General features: G+C 39.3%; 2 non-coding genes across 2 annotated transcripts; both read left to right on the top strand.

Moving 5' to 3' along the window:
- The first annotated feature begins 397 nt into the window (after nucleotides 1-397).
- TRNAH-GUG (transfer RNA histidin (anticodon GUG)) lies at nucleotides 398-470 on the top strand. The gene has a single exon. It is a non-coding gene; the product is annotated as a tRNA-His (tRNA).
- Nucleotides 471-1,914: 1,444 nt separating this feature from the next.
- TRNAG-UCC (transfer RNA glycine (anticodon UCC)) lies at nucleotides 1,915-1,985 on the top strand. The gene has a single exon. It is a non-coding gene; the product is annotated as a tRNA-Gly (tRNA).
- Nucleotides 1,986-9,173: the final 7,188 nt, after the last annotated feature.

The following is a 9,173-nucleotide window of genomic DNA, read 5'->3' as shown; positions in this document are numbered from 1 at the left end:
GCTACAAAATGCGGCAAAAATTTTATGTCTTGATAAGATATTTAGGGCTTGACCAAATTAAAGCAAGCTCCATAAATAAAGCGCAACTGGGTGGTTTCAAAAAAGGATTGGATTAAGCAGGCCAGGTAAGGAAAATTCCTATTGTACATTTCCTTTGATGAGAGCTTTGTTTGCTCACTTGGTGAAAATGGTAGACACGATAGACTCAAAATCTGTTCCATTATGGGTTATCGGTTCAAGTCCGATAGTGAGCATATTTGCCTATTAAGATGGGTAGATAAGAGAAACGAAAGCTCTGTCTCATTTTAACCGATTCTCCTTTTATATTTAGTCAAATCGATCCCAGACTTGCTTGGGCCTATATTGGATCTAAAGGAGCTTGCAAAGAGCCCCGAGGGCGAGTATAACTTAATAGGTTAGAGTGTCAGATTGTGAATCTGAAAACACGGGTTCAAATCCCGTTACTTGCCAAAAACATACTATTTCGACGCGCTTGACTGCTATCAGCAAACGATACAAACAGTTATAAATATCAAAAACAGACGGAAACCATTGTTTGTAGCTCAAGGAAGGCTGGCTTTGTTTGGGAAACTATTGTTTGTAGCTAAAGGAAGGGCCATTGTATTAGCTTGACTCGGGATTGTTAAATATGAAATCATTATGGCCTTGTTCTTTCTTTCGTTTCGTTAGTTTCGGGTGGCCAAGGTCACCTCCAACTAGGTAACATAATGGCAATGTGTTGGTCCTGGAATGACGGTTCGACTCCGTCCCTAGTTTTTTTCACGAAAGTGGTTTGGTCGAGGGTTTGCCCTTTTTCCTTTCCCTCCACCTCGGCAACCATCACACGGCGGCTTAGCAGCTAGAGTCTCGTGGTGAAGAACCCACTTAGCTGCAGCATAACGAGCTTTAGTATGGTAGGCGGTATTGATATTAATTTTGCCAATCTAATACGTGGCTTTACATAAGACACCATGCCTTAGCCTCCCGTGTTGACAATACTTGAATAGCCCCAAGTAGTAAATACTGCATAGTAGGGGTGATAGTATACTGCTTTGTAGGACCCCGAAGGATACTTAAAGCCTTGCTTTGGATTGAAGGGAGCTGCCATTGGACTGAGATATATCGCAGGTACCTCCCCTACCCGGCCCGTCACAGGGAAAACTATAACCAAATTCCTTTTTATCTGGCATGAGTTTGGAACCACGCACATCTAAAGCACCTTTCACTAGAATCAACGTGTGTAAACCCAAAGCAATAGCGTGGTGAACCTCCGGGTCCAATACTGAAAAATAATGAGTTACTATTATTATTAATAGCATCTAACCAACCGGGTAACCATAAGCTCTGACCAGCTTTTAATGCTGGGCTATCTGTCGAGGATAGAAGTACGTCAAAACCATACGAGACTTTACTTTTAACAAATTTCATTTCTTTTCGTTTCCATTCCTTTAGCCGGCCAAAGGTCTTTTTGATATGATCCCAAAAATGCCTATAATCTTAACAATGCCCAAAGACTTTCTGATAGCAAAAACAAAGAAAATACCATTTCTCATAACTCCAGGTCTTAAGGCCCGGCTTACAATGGATACGGATCCCAAAGACCGGGCCGATATACATTAGGGATCTAACCTTAATCTTAACTCTAATGGTGCGAGTCCTTTTTTTGCAACCTTAACGGATCGCAACTCGCTAAGGAATTTTCGCTTACTCATTGGAGAGATATGAACGGAAAGTTTTCATCGATGGCGTTCCATGAATCATCGTATATGAAACGAATTAAACATAAATAATCCATCACTTGCATTTTACTAGGCGCTTGAGCAAGACAAGGTCTTTGCGCACGCATGGAAGGCCACTTTGGTTAATTTGTATTATAGAAACGATTTATTTAGAATATCTGGGAATGAAACTTAAGCGAATATAGATTAACGGTAGATTATCTGCCTTCCAAGCAGAGGATATGGGTTCGATTCCCGTTATTCGCAAGTAACTTTTTGACAGGCAAGATAAGAGATGGCCATAAGGAAACTAACATTAAGCTAATGTTGATTTTCAATGGGTCATCCTATGCCTATCATCATCTCGGTGTTTCTTAGGTAAATGGAAGTAGAGAAAGAAATGGGATTTTCATTTATGATACAATCTTATTGTATGTTGATTTAGCAAACTAATGTCTCCAAACGGGCCTTCATTCCGAAGCGCTGCAGGCTTGGGCCGGCATGCCCGGACAGGAAATTTATTTGGCTGGCATTACGGTTTTCACGCCCTTCGGGTGGACGGAGTCGAGTTGACTTAATTAGGCTAATGGATCATAATGTGCTCCATTAACTTTTTTGCGAAACCGTCGCACCTAGCCTTGTCTATTCACAAGGACTTGATTTTCCATTCAAAAATTACATGTCAGCGAATAGAATCATCAGTAATGATATTGTGCTTAAAAAGGCAAATAAATGAAACTACTTAAGACACAAATAAGAACCCAATAAAGAAAATGGAAAGTAATTTGTACGGATAAAAGGAAAAATACCTATAAATTTCTTTGATTGTGCAGAAAAAAGGCTGGACAGGTACATGTTAATCTAAATCGTAGGTACTTTGAGATAAAAAGAAAAAAACCCATACCTACTAAAGATATGGCGTTGTGGCTTAAGACATTGGTTTATGAGTCAAATAATTAAGTTGTCTTGCTCCGAAACAAATTAAATACACATCATTATCGCTAATACAAAAATCAGAATTGCCATGAAATATAGAGCTTCAGTTAAGGATATTGCTCATATTTACTATGTTTACCTGATAACAGCAAAAGCATTAAAGAAAGCAGCTTTAGGAGTTTAGATTCAATTTATTCCTTTATGGGTAATCATTTGTTTTGGCATGAAAGACCTCCTTTCAATAAACTGCCCTAACTATATATTAACTTTATTAAGAAATGTTTAATGTTGTTTGATTTTCTTCTTCATATTCGTATAAGGCAGCATTAAAATTGAAAAAGTTAATGGCTAAAGGGCAAAATTTATCTGATGTTGCTTTTCAGCATCATATTATTGGAAGCCGGGACCGGAATTGAACCGACGTACAAAGATTTGCAGTCCTCTACATAACCACTCTGTCACCCGGCCTAAAAGTAAGATCACTGTGAACATCTTGCTTTGAAATCTCGATAGATTTCAAACTTAAAGAATCTATCCAAGTACGTTATCTCTTCCTCTTTTTGTTCATAACTTTAAATATACAAAATAATGCATGGTCTGATCAGCTAACGGCTTTGCTATTAATTAAATTGGCATTAACTTAAGCAAAGGCATCTTGTCTGGTTGACAGCAGATTATTTATAGTATTGTTATCGCCAGAAAACACTTTTTTCCATTTTTATTTCTAAATGAGTTAAGTTAGCTTAGCTCATTTGCTCTTCCGAAGAACACATTACCTTTTGCCTTTAGCTTGCCTGCAATAAGCCAATCGATAAGGCCAAAAGCAGTTATCATGTCTCCTAAACCGGTCTGGGCTTTGCTTGCCTGGTGGACCTTTGACAGACAAACAAACAAGATGTCCTATATTATCTTATTTTTTATGATAGCGTGAGCATTCGATCATGGCTTTTACGGAAATCAATTCCCATTTAGTTTAAGCACTTCAAAATAGGTTCTGATAACATATCATCATACTCAATATCTGAAATATCAGATTCCGCTGGTGAAGTCTCTTTTATTGAGTTTTTATCTTAGCCTTCATTAACCTTATTGTTTGTAGTTTTTTTGTATGAAATCCTTATTGGCCATTTTTATGCAGTGTGCATTAAATGCACAAAGATTAGACAACCGGAATCATAACGTACGACAATATAAACACGATATCGAAGCAAACCCATGGAAAATCCGAACGCCATGCAACTTTCTTGTATGATAGGCTTGCTAATGAATATACGTAGGAAAAAGAAGAAAGGAATTAGTAAGTACCACTTACTTAATTTCAAATCAAAATTAAGATTAAATAGAGATATAGGTAGAAAATGACTCCAAATTTGGACAGGTTGCAGCCTTTGGTCCTTATTTTTGTTCTTCCAGCGGTAATAAATTTATAGATATTTTACCATTAACATCCTTTATATAACAATGCTAAGATTGTCTTTATATCCGCAGCACGAAACTATCTGGATTCCTGACTATTTTAGTATTTATAGGAAATCTGTGTATTTAAATATTTGAATTTCGGATCCGATTCTACTTTTATCTGGGTATGTTATAATATAGCTATTTTCTTATTGGCCATTTTTCTTTTGTTTTTATTGGCAAATTGGTTGCATCTACAACCGTGTATAGAAACCATTAATTAAAGGTTCTTTAATGTCTCAATTATCATTTATCAGGACTTTTTGGTTAATGTAAGTTCCTTATCAATGATTAGATACTTAATTTATATAGCTATTTCTTTATTAATAAAGTGCGGGGGTTGGATTTGAACCAACAGTCTTCAGATCATGAGCCTGACGAGTTTGCCAATTACTCTACCCCGCAGAACCATCTTATTGATTATTCAATTAAACCTAACGTTAGAAAGTATTGCTAGAACCTTCAATTTGACTAAATTTTGTTATTTCTTTTCAAGAAACTATCATTTCCTATTATGCAAAAATTCTTATATTAGATGACAATAACCGATTTAAATGACTTATAGACAAAAGTCTACTTTATATAAACTTTCAAACAATCGTAAACTAGACACCCACCTTTTACATATAACGTTTACTTAATTCCCTGCTTTACCGGATCTTAGCACCCAAAGTCTGTCTATACAAACCTATGGCCTGTATTCGGAGTTTCCTTGAGGTTGGTCAGGCTTGAGGCCACCCTAGCCCATTGAGTGCTCTATCCCAAACCATAAACATTGTACGCTCTACTGCAATAGATTTCGCGGAAAACCAGCTATATCCGATCTTGGTTGGCCTTTCCAAGCCGCTCTATCTTTCGATCGAGATTAGACTATACGTTTTCCCATTCCCAATGTAATTTTTAAGTTAGATCACGAATGCCATAAAGATATCCCCATTACGGTTATATTAGAAGCAAAATGTAGTAATAAACTTATTTTTAAAGACGTAATCCATCTGTTAGCCAAAATTAGGTCTGTCTGCTGCAGCCACGTCAATCCTAGCTAGTCATTGTTTGGAATGACTGCAGCCACGTCATTCTAAACATTGTCTAGCTTTTGCTACCGCATTACGGTTATATTAGAAGCAAAATGTAGTAATAAACTTATCGTTCTAAACATTGTCTAGCTTTTGCTGCCGCATGTATTAGAAGCAAAATGTAATAGGTAAGTTAGGCAAGGCGAATCATCTTACATTCCGGATACTGAGTTAACCGGTCAGAAGATAAGGACCGGGACCCCAACAGGCCAAAGCCACTGCTTTTGAAAAGACTTCTTATTGTAGTTATAGTCTTACCGTGATATGTTCTTTTTGGCAGCGCTTGAAGTGCTGGCCAACAATGGAGTTTTTCAGCTTAACGTGAAAATATTTTTGTCATTTTAATTGATGACTCCGCTTGCCGATTGCATGGAATGCAAATTGAAAGGGGATATCAAAGTCAAAAACCTCATCACTTTCATTAAGAGAATTCAGCCTCATAGCGGTGATTTACGGTCATCAATGTGATGTGATCGCAGCGTTATGCGAAAACAATCCGGACTGTCCAACCACGTCTCCCGGTAATTTCCAGTACATATGGCAGAAAAAGGCGCTTTTCACACATCGAGGTCAAAATGGCATCGGGTGTTTCACGTCTTATTAGAGTGCCGGAGATTTCTTAACTTACTTAAAAAACAAAAAAAGGCAACTATACTAAAGCAAAGAGGTACTGGGGCCATGGTGAGTTCAATTGATGGGTTTAGAGCGAATTTTTTTTTTACAACAAAGATTGCTATGGCGCAACCCGTTTGGATTGGCCGAATAGGTTCTTATTAATCGATTGTTATTATACAAGAATTCTTGTATCGCTCATGCAGATCTTCCATCTACCGGAAACCAAAGGATTCATTGCTTTTCCTTTTTTGTCGAACTTGTATAAACACAACCCTATTTGCACCTATCAGTTACGAACTTGCTATTGTTATGAAAGACAACCCCTAGGCTCAGTCACAGCAACGAGTACCGAACCGTCGTTCCCACGGCTACAGTACCAGGAGTTGCTGCTGAGCCAGCCCGTTCAAAACAGTACTTCTGTCTAGCAGAAACTATTAGCGACATCCCTAGAACAGTATTCGTATCGTGAACCAATGGCCACTTTTCCGGTCGAAGGAAATGCCTAATAAATAGTCAAATACTGCACTCTTTAGCTACTGTACTCCGGAAACAAAGTAAGGGAAAGCCCCGTACGTCAAGAGCTGCACTGCTATGAATCAAAGACTGTCTGCTCGCCGTTTCCGGCCAGTATTGCGGGTTCAATGGCTTTATACGAATTAGCTGTTTTTGACCCATCCGATCCCCAGAAATGGAAATTGTTAATACTGGCACTGTACCTTAAGTGGGAGATGGAATAGCCCGCATTCATGGTTCGAACAAAGTAATGGCTGGAGAATTGGTAGAATCTGAAGATGGTACAGTAGGCATCGCTTTGAATTTAGAATCTGATAATGTTGGCTAAGTACTGATGGGCGATGGTTCGACCATACAGGAAGGGGGTTCCGTAAAAGCAACGGGAAAAATTGCGCAAATACCAGTTAGTAATTCTTTCTTAGGCCTTTAAGCCAGTAAATGCTTTGGCCCAACCGATCGATGGAAAGGGTCAAATCCCAGCTTCTGAGTCTAGATCAATTGAGTCTCCCGCACCATATGGGAATTATTTCAAGACGTTCCGGTGGCGGAAAACGACCCGAATCTGCAGGAATTCGGGAAGGTTGAAGCAATGGCCAAACCTCCTTGAGGCTACAGCAATAACGTCATAAGCAATGACACTTAACTAAAGCACTTTATCCTCGCTTTCCACCTTTTATCTAGGGTTAGGAGGATCACGCGCCATAATGCCGGATCTCCATCTTTCTTTGTTGGTTGCTCTCCAGTCGCAGAATTATGAATAGTTTCACTAAAAATAAGTTTATTGGCTTGAAAAAAAAAATGAACCAATCCTTTAGCCTGGCAACCTGTACTATTTTTGCTGCCTCCAGCAACCTGTTGCAACTAACTTCATATTCAGGATGAAACAAGACAATTATGCCAGATAGTAAGGAATTACAAGTTTTCTGCACTAGAAAAAGCTAATAAATGGACTAAAAGGCCGAGGGATAAACAAAAGGTTCAACGCTAAAACAAAAGATGGAGCTGAATCAAAAGCAGTTTCCAGCTAGAAAAAAGCTAATAAGAGGACTAACCATACTAGAAAAAGCTAATAAAAGGGGACTAACCGTACTAGAAAAAGCTAATAAAAAAGGGACTAACCGTTTCCTATTCTCATTTTATTGCTTGAAATAACGATTGCAAGCCATACGGAGAATACAAAAATTGGTTGATGTAACGGCTAAACAAACCGTTTCTTATTCTCATTAAAATGAAATAAAAAAACATGTATAATATTACTGCGATAGTTACGATATGAGGCTTCAATATTGCTAGATACAAAGGAGAGTAAAGTATGGCTGAAAATAGAAGGAATTGACCTGAAACTTTTCATTCTATTCGTAGCTAATCCAATCCTTGCCATTACAAGCCATACAATATAAAAATGCTTGAAATAACGATTGCAAGCCATATTGCCGAGGCTAAACAAACTTATGAGACTGTACAGGACCATTTCTAATAATCGTTAGGCTCTGGCCTTTTTAATGAGAGTAAGAGAGTTTATTATCTATAGGATGCAATAATAGCAGGTGCTTTCCTTATTAAGCCTAGGTGTGTTTATGAATTAAACAAAACTTAAGCTGTGGAGGATAAGAGAAGCGTTAGCTTTAGGTAAGTACGATAGTCATTACAACTGTTTTTATTGGTTCATCTTAATGAGAATAAGAAACGGTTTGGTTAGTCCCTTTATTAGCTTTTTTAGTTATATCTAGTGTTTTTGCCCAGCAGAGTGCCTTTGGTGTTCCTTCCGATCCCTACGCATTTCACCGCTCCACCGGAAATTTCCTTTGCCCCTACCGTACTCCAGCTCAGTAGTTTCCACCGCCTATCCAGGGTTAAGCCCTGGTATTTGACAGGGGACTTAAAGAGCCACCTACAGACGCTTTACGCCCAATCATTCCGGATAACGCTTGCATCCTCTGTCTTACCGCCATTGGCTGCTGGCACAGAGTTAGCCGATGCAGATACCGTCATTGCTTCTTCTCCGAGTTTACGACCCGTGGGCCAAAAGGAAAAAGAAAAAGAAAACCCGCTAAGATGGCCAGCCATCTTATAGAGAATAAGTTTTAAGTTTTCTTATTCTCATTAAAAAGTTTTATAAAACTTTATTATAGGGTTTCGATCAATTCCTGCCAGTAGCCTCGCCAGGATATGAGAAACATGAATCCAGTAGCCCAAACGAGATGCCCAAAGAGAAACATCCATGCCCAAACGGATAAACTGTTCATGCCGAAGGGGTTGTAACCATTAATAAGTTGTGACGAATAACGCCATAAATAATCTCTCAACCGGCCCCGGCAGCCCCGTTAGGCCTGCCCGGCAGCTTAGTTCCCTCTACCACTATGGAAGGCCGGGTGTATCCCTTGGCAGATGATCTATCGGGGTGTGTGGAACGGCTGAAACGTCTCCCTCATCAATTTCAAGAGCTACTAAACCACCTTAACCGTGACTCTTCTAGCATAGAAAAAGCTAGCTATATGCTATTTCGCCTATTTAGGGGAGGAACTACCCGATACTTCCAGAGAAGGTGCCCTGTACAACAGCTGTTTGCAACTTCCTATAAGGATTTGGCTGGTTATCCTAGGCTGATACCCCAGACTGAGGGGGGATCAGCAACCATAGCAAACCTTAGGAGGGACCTCAAGGGGACCATGAAAGAGGTTTTAGGGAAGACTACCCTGCCACCAGAGCTGGTTCTCGAGGAATTAGCTATGGTTGCATGCCACACGAGTATCTATGCTGGACTTATGGGCAAGGCGCGGGCACCTAATACGTGGGAAGCTTACCACTCTCCTTCCTTCTGGAAGTACGTATTTTCCCAGTGGGGAAAGGATATTCC

The sequence above is a fragment of the Lygodium microphyllum genome, unplaced genomic scaffold (genome assembly GCF_053477565.2).
Source record: "Lygodium microphyllum isolate KBCC unplaced genomic scaffold, Lygodium_microphyllum_v1.1.10 scaffold_42, whole genome shotgun sequence".
Taxonomy (NCBI): domain Eukaryota; kingdom Viridiplantae; phylum Streptophyta; class Polypodiopsida; order Schizaeales; family Lygodiaceae; genus Lygodium; species Lygodium microphyllum.
Note: the sequence above shows the minus strand (reverse complement) of the source record. Positions and strands in the feature narration are given on the sequence as shown.